The sequence below is a fragment of the Mixophyes fleayi genome, chromosome 5 (genome assembly GCF_038048845.1).
Source record: "Mixophyes fleayi isolate aMixFle1 chromosome 5, aMixFle1.hap1, whole genome shotgun sequence".
NCBI classification, from domain to species: domain Eukaryota; kingdom Metazoa; phylum Chordata; class Amphibia; order Anura; family Limnodynastidae; genus Mixophyes; species Mixophyes fleayi.
In genome coordinates this window covers 68,223,454-68,238,048 of record NC_134406.1, presented here as the reverse complement: position 1 = coordinate 68,238,048, position 14,595 = coordinate 68,223,454, and the positions used below count along the sequence as shown (strand labels likewise).

Below are 14,595 nucleotides of genomic sequence, written 5' to 3'. Positions count from 1 at the left end.
TGCCCCTCAGATTGCCCCACATGCCCTTCACATGCCCCACAGAGCTCCCCACATTTCCTTCAGACCTCCCCACATGCCCCTTACATTTCCATCAGATCTACCCACATGTCACTTATACATCCCCCTACCTGCCTCTTATACCCCCACAATGTCTCTCACACCTCTACCACATGCCTCTTTCACCATGCACACATGCCTCTCATACTTCCACACTCACTGGCTAATCCAATGAAAACACATACTTTTACGGCTGGAGGCTGCAGAGGAAGGATGGAGAGCATGTGGTGCAGAGCAGACTGCACTCCCTCCTAAACCTCTTCCTCCTTTGATAAGCTGCGTAGCATCCCTGCATTGTGCAGAGGAGGTTATGTGACAAGTAAGTGGGCAGCTCCCATTCAGTCTTATTCCCTGCTTTATATTAGTGTAGAGAATGGAAGCAGCTGGATGAGGGTCACAGGTAAAAGTGGGCAACATGTGGCCCAGGGGCAAACTGTTGACCACCATTGCTGTACATGGCTTACATGAAAAGGATATTATAGCATCTTTTTTAAAGGCAACAAACGTGTGTTTTGCTTGCTTGATTGATCTATGCATCTATATGTTCTAATTATAGGAAACCCGCACTTATTAAATATAACTCTGTTTGAAAACTAGATGCATGTAGAATATGTAACAGAATTGCTAATAAAATATACATAGATATTAGGATAAATTCAGTTAACTAACTTGTTTGTATTGGGGTGTACAATATTGTTAACAGAAAGGAACCGATGCAGAGCTGGTTGCAAAATGTGTGTAAATTACTCTTGAAAAAGCACAAGAAATATAGTTTATTCCAACAATATGCAGTGCCATACACATCTTGCGATAAATCCAGCCCCACATCAGCAGCATATGTGTCTAGGTTATGCCAAGTCATTATCATCATATGCATATTTCTGTAGGTCTGCATGAGTCTGCATGAACATGGCCTGTACTCGGCCTGTGTTTGCAATCCCCTTCTCTCCACCATTCTGCCTCTCTAGTTGTAAGAAGGCACAAGTGCCAGTAATGCCCAGCTTGCATTGGCACATAGGCCTCCGTTCTCTTTGTGGGCATGTGCACTCAGGGCCGGTGCTAGCCTCCATGGCGCCCTAGGCATATGTACAAAATCGGCGCCCCAGCCCCCCTCCCCCCCCAGCAACAATCGGCGCCCTCCTCCCTCCTCCCCCCTCACCCCGTCTTTCCTTACCTCACCATCACCGCCTCTCTGCTCCGTCTCCTCCCCTCCACTCACTGTGAGTGGAGGGGAGGAGACGGAGCAGAGAGGCGGCGGTGGTGAGCAATAGCCTCTTCCCCCCTCCCCCGTGCATCTGAATGCTGTGTGGCGGCCGTGACAGGTATGGTCAGCGGTTGCCTAGGGTGCCCTCCAGAGCCCGGCGCCCTAGGCAAGTGCCTAACCTTGCCTAATGGGAGCGCCGGGCCTGTGTGCATTATGAATTTGCACAATATACAGTTCATAATCTGGTGTAAGTTGAACTCAGCATCAGGCCCATGAATCGCATTACTTTTATATATGCTCTTGTTACATATATATATATATATATATATATATATATATACACATTTGTTTTGCATCTTATCATCTTATGCACACATAATGCAAATATTTAGGATCTTCTTTGGTACAATGACTTTTATTTTCAAAATCATTTAATTGGTGTTAAAAATGCATCATAAGAAAATGCATCTTAGATGCAGAATTTTACCGTCAGTGTGTTTGCAGATTTAGCCTGGTCCGACGTCTTTTGACCACATTTTGCAAAATGCCTGATAATTACCTGATTGATTTCTATCAGATTATGGCATCACAGTTTCAGGTGACCTACTGTACATAGCAATATCATAATAACTGCACAATATTGCTGCAGGTATATGTGCTCAACTTAAAAATATGCCCAGGAAGCTATTTCACAGATTTGAATCTATGTGGTAACATTTTGAACCCTTACAAGAGTAGTGTCTTTGTATATGAAGTTGAACATGTGTTCAGCTCCTTTTTACATAAAATATAATAAAATTTGTGATAAAACATTCATAATTTTTTTTTCTGATTTGCAGGTTGAACACAGCCATTCAGGGCAGAAGACCACAGCATCTTTCAAATGAGGTACAGATTATCTAATGATGTTACCTGACAATCTATTAACACAATGAATATTCAGGTACTGAACAGTCCATTCATTATGTAAAGATGTCTGAAAGTCACCGGCCAGTATCTCTTTGTTGATGTGTGATATAGATGTGTTTTAAAGAGTGGTGGCTGAATGTGGTACAATTTGTGATATAGGAATAACTGCTTGTCATTGTTGGCCATTGATTCACAGAAAAGCTGCAGATTTAGAACAATGCAACAATAATCAGTCAAGAAAATTTGCGTATAGGGATTGATATTATTATTAACCTTTATGCATAAAGTAGCAACAAATTACACAGCTCTTTACAGAGAAATTTAAATCGTTCACAGCAGGGATTTAGTGAGGTTTAATTAAATAGATTTACTTTGGACTTTTTCAATCTTTGAATGATTAATGATTAAATGATTTTCTAGTCGAACCAAAATTACACTTGGAAATCAGTTTACCAAAACTAGCCCAAGTATATACCTCCCAACATTTACAATCCTGAAAGCGAGAGAGAAAATAAGCCGCGTCTCCAGTCTGCCCAAACTCCGCCCACAAACGGACAAAACTGGGTAAACCCAACCCACTTTTCTGCTAAACCCCACCCATTTTGTGGCCTGCGAATCGGCATGTCCCGACAAAATCGGGACAGTTAGAAGGTATGCAAGTTTCGGAAAAATGAACCTCAATGGATTTGCCCATCTTTGCTTGTCATATACAATTAAATGAGTAAATGCAAATTCATGGTGACTGGTGCTCTTCAACTTTCTACTCGCCACTGCTGTTTTTTGTTACCTATATTGCCTTACTTACTAATTGTTGTTGGACTACAACTCTCAGCAGATGGTTTACTGTAGGTATGTATGATAATAGGCATTACGTTTCTGCATTCAGTAACATTTCTATGACATTGCAGGGTGGAGAGTTACAGATATAGATGGGCGTGATGACCATAGTCAACACAAATGACTTATCCCACTCTTAAAGGGGCCTTGGTTAGTTTTGCCTAGCACATGTGAATATGTATTCTAGGAGACATAAATCTGGTGAACATGGCAGCTCACACATGCGCAGGTTGCCCACAGGCTGGACTGGAGAGCAATAGGACTCCTCTTACCACTGCCGGACAGTGTACCCAGGAGCTGAGCATCGCTCAGCAGCCCCGATGTCATCTTACTGATAAATGAGGGTGTATGCAGATTATCTATCGCTGTGATAAGCCATGTTAGAAATCTTGTAAAAATAACTAATGGTGACAGAGCTGGCGCTAACAGTACTAGAGAGTCAACTGTAAAGTACTGTATATATATCTTCTTCAAACTTGGTATATGTCCTCCACAAGTTCCAGGAGTTTGTAGTGATCAAGGTTAATTTCAAATTTCTGGCATTCCCTCACCACGATTATGGTCATATAGAAAATGAGAAGAAAATATCATATCATAGCGTAACATATGTGATTCCATTGTAGATTACTAGCTGTCCCAAGGATCCGGTGGTGGTTAATAATTATAATAAACACACCACGTGATGGGGGTTTTCAATCCCCTATGGTGTATACACTTACAAGATTTCAATCTTGAATCAAACAGACCAATATGTATACATAGGTGTCCTCCTCAAATCTTGTCCTCTTACTGGATCTTCTTAAAATAGGTGCTCAAAAGAAGTGAGAACTGATGTGCATTATCTCACATAACCCATGTTTTATTGCACCAAAGAATCATAAAAACAGTATAAAATACAAATATTAAAAACATCCCGAATATCCAGACCGGACAGAGATACCAGTAAAGCTGGACTCTTACCAAATCTCAGATGGAAATGCGCGTGTCAAAAGAACGTCAATCCCGTCCACACGGTCAGGTAGCCGGCTCGCTCTCTGCACGAGCAGTAGAGATCCAGGGTGAGTCCAGATCGACTGGCGTGTATATCCGTCCGGGTATCCGCCCCTCTCCACCGACGCGTTTCAATTTGTAAATTTTTTTATCAAGGCATCTATATAATCCCAGTGGCTAAAAAAAGTCCCCATAGTTTTATGTTATACCCCTGTATAGGCTATGAACAGAGTGGGCTGTTCATGACACCTCTGTGTGTGTTTATATTTTTTTCTGGTCCTGGCCATGCCGCTATAATGCACAAAGAGGAAATAAAAAGAATATATAAGGTTCCTATAAAAACTGCATATGTCAGATGTAGGAGACATGGGTCTCTATTAAACCGAGAAAAGCTTCTCCCTATCTATCAAGAGGTCATCGCTTGTAACAGCATTGGTATCACCGGAGGTTTCCCCTTCACGCAATAACAAATAACCAAGAAAAATTCCAGATGACACTTGCAACTACTTAAAACTGTATCAACAGTTGTCCTCAGGGGGATGCAGCTTCCCCTGATGAGATATTAAATTAAATGGTCAAATTGTGGACTGCACTTGATATAGATCAATTAATGTACAATAAAAAAATATACGTATTCTGTCAGTACATGCGATAAACTAAACATATAACATTTAATTAGCATCATACAAAATAGACATATAAATGTATGATCCCGAGTGTCAAAACACACAAGGAAAACCTACGTTCAATTAAAAAAATGACCACGTTCAATTAATAAAATTATCAAATCAATTAATAAAAATATATAAAGATATGTATCGTTCCTAGTTGGGTTTTTTTGTGTTAATATTATATATACTTTAAATAGCTGCATAGATTGAAAAAAGCTATGACTGGTTTCTTCATTATCAATCCAGGGGTTTGTGGAACTACAATTACCAGAATTAATAATCGTTTCTAGTAGTAATTGCATGCTGTAGGTATAAATGGAGAAAAGCTGTTTAGCATATAATGTTCAATCCAAAGTTGGATGGAGAACCACAAGTCTCAAATGATGTGTTTGACCAATGGAGGAAAAGTTAGTTCTTGCCTGTCAATGTATACTGGAGTCTACTTTTAGCAATCACTGTTGCATGAGAAGATAGTCACCTTCCTTACTCCCCGCACACAGAACCGGAGCAGCAACCAGCCGGACAAACCCACAGGTAAATGTATTCTTCTTTCGGCTCCAAAGCAAACATCCGATTCGCAAATGTAGATGGGCAGATATCTGGTTTGTGATATTTAATTTGGTCCGAACAAACGGAATTTCGTTATTGTCCTTCAGATGTTAACACGCTGATGGTCTCATTTTCGACAAAAGGGACACTCTCAGGTGTTTAAAGCTACTTTTTGATTCTGACAGATATTGTTCTGATATACAGGTGGAAGAAACAAACCTATGCTGCAATTTTTTTTGTCCACAAATAGGAAATACAATCAGATTGTAACGAATCACCCTACGTGTTGAGTTATCAGAACCTGTTGTTGACATGAGATTCACCTATAGCAACCCCCTTTCCCATAGAACCAGATATGTTCGCCGGAACTCGGTTGTCCCCAGGACTTATCCTCGAGTAGTGATAACTCAACTCTGGTAGGTAGGCACCACAGAAGACTCGACAGTGGGATGCTGAGCAGAGATAATCCTGGACCAGATAAAAGCAGGAACACTGCGTTAGCAGCAGGATGCAGTACCAACCTCCACCAGATTGGCAGTGTGGAGTAGAGGTGTAGTACCAGCTGTGGCCTGAGTGAGATGAAGCTAGAGAGCAGCACAGTGTCAGGGAAAATGCTGGAGCAAGATAGAGCAGTAAATCTGTACTGTGAAACACTGCTGACACAGGTGAGTCTGATGTAGAGAATAGATGGCACCATGATCCTGCAGATGGGAGGAGATCTTTCAGATGAAAAGGCAGAGTCAGAATCCAAGTAGAAGTCAGGGCCACGAGCAAACAAGCAAGGTCAGTATTCAGGCAGAGGTCAGGGTCACAATCAAACAAGCAAAGTCGGTATCCAGACAGAGGTCAGAACGGGTAACAATCAGGAAACTGGCAGACTAATCACGGAACCAGGAGCACGGAGAAGCAAGCATGTGAACACTATAACCGGCAAAGGCAGAGTGAAGCTGACAGGTATTTAAACCAGTAGTAGCCAATCAGGGCAGGTGTCAGATAGAGCTGCAGGTGAGAGGAGTTCAGGTGATCACACTCAGGCTGAAAACAACACTGCATCTGCCAAAAAGAAAACAGCAGCTACCTGCTGTTCCTAACACAGATGTCAAATAAAACGTAATAAACCAACACGTTTTGGTACTACATCAGCAACTTTACCAAAGGTATCGAATTTCTAAAAGAAGCTGACCACTTTTATAGAGGTGTGCTTGATTTAAATAAACAGCATCACCTTAATTTAAAAAACGAATACCACAAACATATTGAGCCTGATTCATCAAGGCACGCATACTGAGCGTAACATGCGTTTGATTTAAAACGCATGTAAATCGGCTCTGCGCAGTCCCGAATTCATCAAAACATGGATCTCAAAGTCTGTGCGCTGTTGAATTCGGGTGTAGAACTGCTGTGCACTACTAAACAAGACACTGTGCGATACTTCCAAAGCCTATGTGGATTATAAATTAGCAAGAGAACGCACAGAAAAAATTCTATATATAAAATGAATGCCACCAGTTAATAATAAAGACATTAATGATAAATCAGTTAAAAGGAAAAGCTGGATTTGGATAAAATGCAATTAATATGCATATACGGAATATAAAAAGGAAGAGAGGAAAAGAAGGTGGAGGCTTATCTCATTAATTGTGAATTAGATCATATTATACACTTCATACATGCTCCTATCTATCCCAGTGTCATATTATGCTATGCAGATCTATATTTTCATATATTCAGGATAAAGGGTATCCATTTGATTAATCCAAAATGCTTCCTGAATACATAATCTCTAAAAGCTAAGGTCACTATTTTCGAAATGTTTAGGGACACTATAAGTTTGTAATTTGTTGAGCATATTTTTCCTATGTTCCATGAATCTTCTTTTTAGTGGTCTCATTGTTCTCCCAATATATTGCAATTTATAAAACACTTAATAAAAAACTTTTTTTTTATTTGAGATAGATATCACTTCTGGTATTTGATTTTTAATGTATTTGCATGTCAAGCATGGATGTTTGCCACATATATAACAATCATGTGGCCCCAGCAGAAGCCAACTTAAATCCTTACTATCTTGTTTTAATAATATCACTCTTTTTAGTACTGAAAAACTTGGTGTTACCAAATTTTTCACATCCAGATTTTTGTGGTAGTACAGTTTTTAAGATGGTATCTTTCTGTACAATAGTTGAATATTTTTTAATAATATTTTAAATATTGTATGAACACATATTAAATTTAGAAATAATTTGATGTTTATCTTTAGTGGTAAGTAATTCCGACCTATCCATTAAGTCAACTCCTCTTATAGCATTTTTCAGAAAATCCACTGGGTAACCTCAATCAATAATATCATAGAGTCTGCTTGACTCTTAAATTGGTCTTGAGAACAACGATTGCATTTAAGTGTCATTAGTTGCCCTTTTTGGTATATTTGTTTTCCATGACTTTAAATGTGCACAATGATAGTGCAAATAATTATTAGTTTCTACTGTCTTCATATAAGTAGAATAGATGAGCCCTGAACTGACAGAGCTATAGCCAGGACATTTATATAAGATCTGTGAAAGGTGTGAGTAAAGTGCAAATTAAATTCAAATTGTGTTAAGGTATGTGACAAAATCTTGTTTTGTCACATACCTTATATTATCATAGAAGACCAGGCTTGATGCCTATGCCTCCCTCTAGGCATGCTGCAATTCAAACTCTCCCATGTACAGGTTGGCATAATTGGGGGCTAACCTTGTTCCCATGGCCGTCCACATCACTTGAAGATAAAAAGTGTTATCCAATAGGAAACAATAATGTGTACCAAAACAAATGGAATCAGTGATAAATTTTACAAGTCTCTCTGGGATCCTCCCACAATACTAATAGCCCTCACAACCCTAAAGTGGGGAATATTAGTAGAGAGTGCTTCTACATCCAGGGTTTAAAAACCCATAGGTATCTTTCCATTATATTTCCGCAATCAAATTTAATAAATGTGTATGTTTGCATAGATAGAATTTTAGAGAGACAACATAGGGTTGAAGAAAATGATCCACATAAAAAGAATGACTGAAAGTGAGAGACCCAAAACCTGAAATTATAGGATTGTCCTGGTCATCATTGTGGAGATTGCAGGGATTTGTGATTTTTAGGTAAATAATAGAAAATATGTGTAAGTGGAAAGTGAACAAACAAAAACTCATCCCTGGATATCACCCCGTTGATCAGGGCCCCATCCAGCAAAATCCTCAACTGTATCTGATATTGTGTAATCGGATTATAAGTAACCTTAAGTAATAATTTCTGTCATCTAATTGTTTTAAAGCTTATTTTCTATAATCTTCCACATTTTACACTACCACTCCTCCCCCCTTTGTCTGCAGCTTTTATAACAATGGAATCATCAGATTTTAATTGGCTCAAGGCTTCTCTCTCACCTTTAGTTAAGTAAGTACACTTCTTTCTAGGTTTAGAACAAAGTTGTTTAAAATCTTTCAAAGTTACTTTGTAGAAATAATCAATAGAACCACTTTTACTGTATGCAGGGGGGATTGGATTTGTACTTAAAAGTGTACTTATCATCTCTCTTTACTGCTGGTTTCTGGTTAATATCATACAGCAAGACATCGTCTGTATGATTATTCTCCTTTAATAGGTCAAATAGCATCTCCAGTCTCAAATTATCACTCTCATTTAACAATATTGGACATACAACCTGATTTTCTAATATTCTTCATGGCAAAATACTTTTTCCGACATAATGTTCTTACATATCTATTTAATTCAATCAATAGATCAAACATATTAGGGTCTGTCTGGGGAGCATAATTTAAATCTTTATTTACCAAACAAATTTGTGCTGGAGTTAACTGTTTATTTGAATGGTTAAAAATGGCAGAATTCTTTATTTCAGCCTAATTCTTCTTTCTGAGCTTCTTTCCTCTACTTTTCCCCCTGAAGGGTTTCTTAATCTTTTGGGGGTCCTTAATGTTTGGAAAGGATTGGGGTGCACAAACTTGTCCAGATCTGATAAGATCCAAACTAAAAAATAATCTTTGTGTTCTAAGGAATTAGACCTCACATTTGGTCAAGCACCATATTGGTAACTTTCTTGTGCTGACATCCGATTCCTATTTTCACTATTTCCCCATGGAGTTCTCTTCCTCTTATTAATCCTTTCTTGAATCTGATCTGTATAATGACTTGATCTAGATCCCTCTTGCCCTGGTTAGTATAATAAACTGGTTTGGATCTTTCTAAATCATAATAAACTGGTTTAGATCTTTCTAAATCATCTCTTTTTACCTGTTGGTTTGGTTTGTTATAATAATGTGTTCCCATTTTTCTCTTTGAAGTCTTCAGAATCTTCTGCCAGCAGTAACATTCACCGGGTCTCATCGATAATAGTTCCCCATTCTTTGCAGCCAATTTAACCAAGATGGTGATAGCAGAAGATAATAATGGGAAAAGCTTTATTATGTTTTAGTTTCTGAAATTCTTAAATACTTAATGCAGGTGTCATGTTTGTAAATGCTGTTGGCATGATTTACTAAGCACACTTAATACGCATTGTAAAGCATTGTGGTTTTGAACTGGTGCACATGGATCATCCATTCAGCACACATTAAGATGCACGTCTCTGCTCTGGAGAGATATCTCCGCAAACTGGATGTGTGTCTAAGTGTGCAGGTGGATATAACACACTGTGCAAAAGTGTAAACGTCAATCTCCTACCTCTGTAGAACCAACCCTTTCACACAATAAACATTTTAGACTTTCTCCTCAAGTACTGCTCGGTTTATCCTCATTTATGCCTTAGATAAATCATTAAAGCGAGGGAATATCGGGAATAGATATGGAAATGTTGTGACAATTTTTATTACGTTCCTCAAAAGTGCAACATGGAGGTGCTAAATAGGTCTCAAATAAAGCAAGGGAGGAACCTGAATGGACCCCATCTCTGATTCAAAGTGGTTTTGCAGTGTGGAAATGTTCAGGAGACCTCCTGCATGGCAAGGAATACCCCTAAAAATGTGCCCTCTCCAAATGTTTATCTAAGTTAAATCATCTCACTGAGTAGAAGGATATATAATTTCTGCAATGCTTTGCAAAACTAGTTGCATTAATGCACTTTCTCCACTCTAAGCAAGGAATTAAGTGCCCAACTCAGTCCCTTTGCCTGTGTAAGCTTCAGTTCCTCTGTAAAAGCAGCAGGTTAGATTTGCAAACCTATGAGGACCGCAGGATGCACTACACATTTTAAATGACCTCCTATATTTCCAACCACAATATTCATAGATTATTTTGACCAACGTTTACAGTTATTAACATAAGGAAAATACTGGCTGTTTTTTCATGTAGCACACAAATACTTGATAGCTTTATTTTTACACTGTATTTAAAGTTAATCTAGTCCATGCCCTACCCCAACTATAAATCTGCCATCATATTTTAAATTTACAATCCCCTCCAATGTAACATTGTTTTGTCAAGATGCAAAGTTACTAATTTTTTTTAACTTTTCTATCCTTAATAAATCAGTCCCTGCATATCTAACAGAAAATGTGATAATTAGAGATGATTGTGTCACACAACTGCCTTAAGGAAGCTGTCACATTATATATGATGCATGTTTCTATAAAAGCATGTGTTACATGATGTACAGAGAGACAAATCTCATGTTTTAAACATATTATTGGGATAGAAACTGTCAGCAGCAGACACAGGGCCGCCGAGAGGGGGGGGGAGCGGGTACTAATTACCCGGGCCCGGCATGTCAGGGGGGCCCGGCCCGGCCCGGGCCCTTGCGCTGCTGATTTTTTTAAATTTTTTAATTTTTTTTTTCCAAACGTTTTTTTTCCTTTCCTTTTTTTTTTTTTTTTTTGGCGGGGGGGGGGGGGGGGGGGGGGGGTGGGGGGGGGCTCGGTCGTTGGTGGGGGGAGCAGGCTAGTTTAAAAAAAAAAAAAACATACTCACCTGATCGCGGAGCCGGCATCCCTCCTCTCTGCTGCTCTGTGCTCTATTCAGACTGTCTGAATGCTGGGTGTGATGTCATCATGTCATGCCCAGCATTCAGTCAGTCTGGAGCAATGGAGCACAGAGCAGCAGAGAAGACCAAGAGAGGAGAAAAGGTAAGTGAAGGGAGGAAAACGAGGGGGGCACAGAGGGGTTAAAAAACGGGGGGGGGGGGCAGCATGACAGAGGGGTTAAAAAATGAGGGGGAGCACAAGGGTTAAAAAACGGGGGGGGCAGCATGACAGAGGGGTTAAAAAATAAGGGGGGGCACAGAGGGGTTAAAAAACGGGAAAGCAGCATGTCAAAGGGGTTAAAAACGGGGAAGCAGCATGTCAGAGGGGTTAAAAAATGAGGGGGAGCACAGAGGGGTTAAAAAATGGGAAAGCAGCATGTCAGAGGGGTTAAAAAATGAGTGGGGGCACAGAGGGGTTAAAAAATGGGAAAGCAGCATGTCAGAGGGGTTAAAAAATGAGTGGGGGCACAGAGGGGTTAAAAAATGGGAAAGCAGCATGTCAGAGGGGTTAAAAATTGAGGGGGGAGCACAGAGGGGTTAAAAAATGGGAAAGCAGCATGACAGAGGGGGTGAAAAAATGAGAGGGGCACAGATGGGTTAAAAAACGGGGCAGTATGGCACAGTGGGGTTAATAAACAGGGGTCAGCATGGCACAGTGGGGGTTAAAAAATGGTGGGCAGCATGACACAGTGGGGTTACAAAGGGGGGGGGGAGGCATGGCACAGTGGGATTGAAAAAGGGGGGGAGCAGCATAGTATAGTCTGATGAAGGGGAGCCAGATGAAGGGGGCAAAAACAGCATGGAGGGCACAGTGTGATCATAAGGCATGGCGATGATGAAGGGGCACATTATTATAATATTGGAGCTGGAGGAAGGCCTAATTATTAATCGTGGGTGCTATTGATTTAACGCTGGGGCTGGCTGTAATTTTCTAAATGTAGCCATTTTTTTTTCAAAATAGGTCCTTCAACATTTCTGGATCCGGACAAGCCACAACTAAAGAAAGCAGCAGCCACAGGTGGAGAAAGTGAGAAGAACAGGTAGGAGAGAGCAGCACAGTGTGTGAAATGTTGTGATTCTAGTAGGGACAATACCAATTTTTGGTGAATGTTGTGTCCAATGTAAGGTGTAGGCCAAGACTAAACTGTTTGTGTACACACTGCATTGTTTGTATACTACCCTGTGGTGGTAGATGTCCTGAAAGTCAGGAGTGCTTAAACATATGTGACGCTCGGGCGAATTGAGAGCCTAGTGGTTTTTATGTTAGCCACGCCCCAATGGCACGTTTGCCACGCCCCCAAATGCATGACCGCACCTCCCAAAATTTTTGCACTGCCGTTTGGCTAGCCACGCCCCTGAATATATGACCATATACCTAATCTTTTTTGCGCCGCCGTAAGGCGGCGCAAAAAAATTTTGGGGCTTACTTCACTATGAGGGGGGCCCCATGAATTTGTTGTACCCGGGCCCTGAATTCTTCTTGGCAGCCCTGAGCAGACATCAGCACATGTAGAACAAAATAACCACTTTTACCAGCAGGATTTTCTTTCCCACGCACTCTTACGATTTGACAAGCTATCATTATTTGCTGCAGGAGGGTTCTGTCTGTCATGCATAAGTCTGCATGCTTCTGCTATGATACCATTAAAAACTGCATTTGTTAGGAAACATCCATTTTTCACGGTTGTAATGAGCGGCAGATAATCTATGCAGCTCTACAGGATGGAGTTCTCATTAGATTACATTTTGGCTCTATTATTTCCAAATAACTCAACATGAAGGGAACAATGACTTAGCGAAGGTGTACATTTGTCGTAGGTTTATATAACCTATTAACCTGGTTTGTATGATTTGAATTGAGAGCTTTGGATCTTGTAAGTTATTTGGGTAGAGGAAAAACTCCTGCACCTGGACTTATAATTTGCTGACTTTCTTCCTCTTTAGTTTCAGAGCCTTCAGAGAGCAGCCTCTGTGCTGCTGTAGGGCACTGTACCCCCTCAGTTAACAGGAAGCTTAATAAGCTCACCGCTGTGTGACCGCTGACACAGCAAGAGATTGCAGTGCTCACCAGCCGGCATTCATGGGCACAATTACATTCTACACAAAGGGAAGTCTGGTGGTTCCTTCCTCTCAAAGCAATAAGTGTAAAGTGCGTGAAGCGGAAGAGGAGGTTGCCAACCATTAAGGTTATTTAGGGAGAGATTCCCCCCCCCCACCCTCCCTACATAATCACATATTTGCTATGAGGCACCCAAAGTTCTCTTCACACCCCTTGTAAATTGCCACATTGTTTAATTGAAGTGATAAAGGATCACCCTGGGTCACTTGTTTTTGTAGATATCTGACTCCTTTTGAATTTAGCACTGACTATTCTACGGAATCAAGGTGGCTTGGTGCACCAATTCATGCAAAATAAGCATTTTACGTCATTTGTGTAAGTTAATCCTAAATTCAGGAGCAGACAAATATCTACCAATGAAATGGGTCATGTTAATATTAATGGATTAGTGGTCCCATAAAGGAAAGTCAGCAAGACATTTAAATTTGTTACCTAAACTTAAACAATAACTATATACTGCCTCTGGGAAGTAGATTGTGAAGTAGTAATACTTACTCTGCTGCCTCCTGAGGTTTAGTGAAGAGCCAGTGTTTCCCTGCTCTCCTCAAGGTGGTATTGTAGTGCAAATAAAAGCAGACATAACACATTTTCACAACAACATTCTCACAGTTATCCTCCAGTCACGGTCCATGGCTTAGAAGGGTCACCATTCACAATTACTGGACCACTTAGAACATAAATCACAACAAACTTAACCACCTGCACCAAAGGGTAAACTGATCTCTAACTTACCCAAAACACTTTGTAGCATAAGCAGATATTGTTCTGTATATAGAATATTTTCATGAAAGGCAAAGATGAAATCATGTTGCAACAGTGGTGGCACCAGGATGCACCATGGGAAGAAGGCAATGCTCTGGGCAATGTTTTGCTGGGAAACCTTGGGTCCTGGCATTCATGCGGATGTTACTTTGACATGTACCACCTACCTAAACATTGTTGCAGACCAAGTATACCCCTTCATGGCAATGGTATACCCAGATGGCAGTGGCCTCATTTAACAGGATAATGTGCCCTGCCACACTGCAAAAAAATGTTCAGGTATGGTTTGAGAAACATGGTAAAGAGTTCACTGTGTTGACTTGGCCTCCGAATTCCCCCAGATCTCTATCCGATCAAACATCTGTGGGATGTGCTGGAAAAACAAGTCTGAACCATGGGGGCCCCACCTTGCAACTTACAGGACTTAAAGGATCTGCTGCTAACATCTTGGTGCCAGATACCAGAGGACACCTCCAGAGGTCTT

The 14,595-nt window shown here is 40.4% G+C and overlaps 1 protein-coding gene and 1 long non-coding RNA gene across 4 annotated transcripts in view; both read left to right on the top strand.

Moving 5' to 3' along the window:
* THRB (thyroid hormone receptor beta) overlaps positions 1-14,595 on the top strand; it is a 295,226-nt gene that overhangs the window by 162,303 nt on the left and 118,328 nt on the right. Inside the window, exon 3 of one of the 2 annotated variants that reach the window (XM_075212342.1) lies at positions 2,101-2,149. The gene's annotated coding sequence lies outside the window, so the exon portion shown is untranslated. Of the gene's footprint in view, positions 1-2,100; positions 2,205-14,595 lie in introns of both variants that reach the window. The other variant, XM_075212343.1, reaches the window with a different exon arrangement.
* LOC142158418 (uncharacterized) overlaps positions 11,113-14,595 on the top strand; it is a 401,996-nt gene continuing 398,513 nt past the window's right edge. For both annotated transcript variants that reach the window (XR_012692773.1, XR_012692774.1), the window contains exons 1-2: positions 11,113-11,333; positions 12,192-12,270. This is a non-coding gene — a long non-coding RNA (uncharacterized LOC142158418). The remainder of the gene's footprint in view (positions 11,334-12,191; positions 12,271-14,595) is intronic.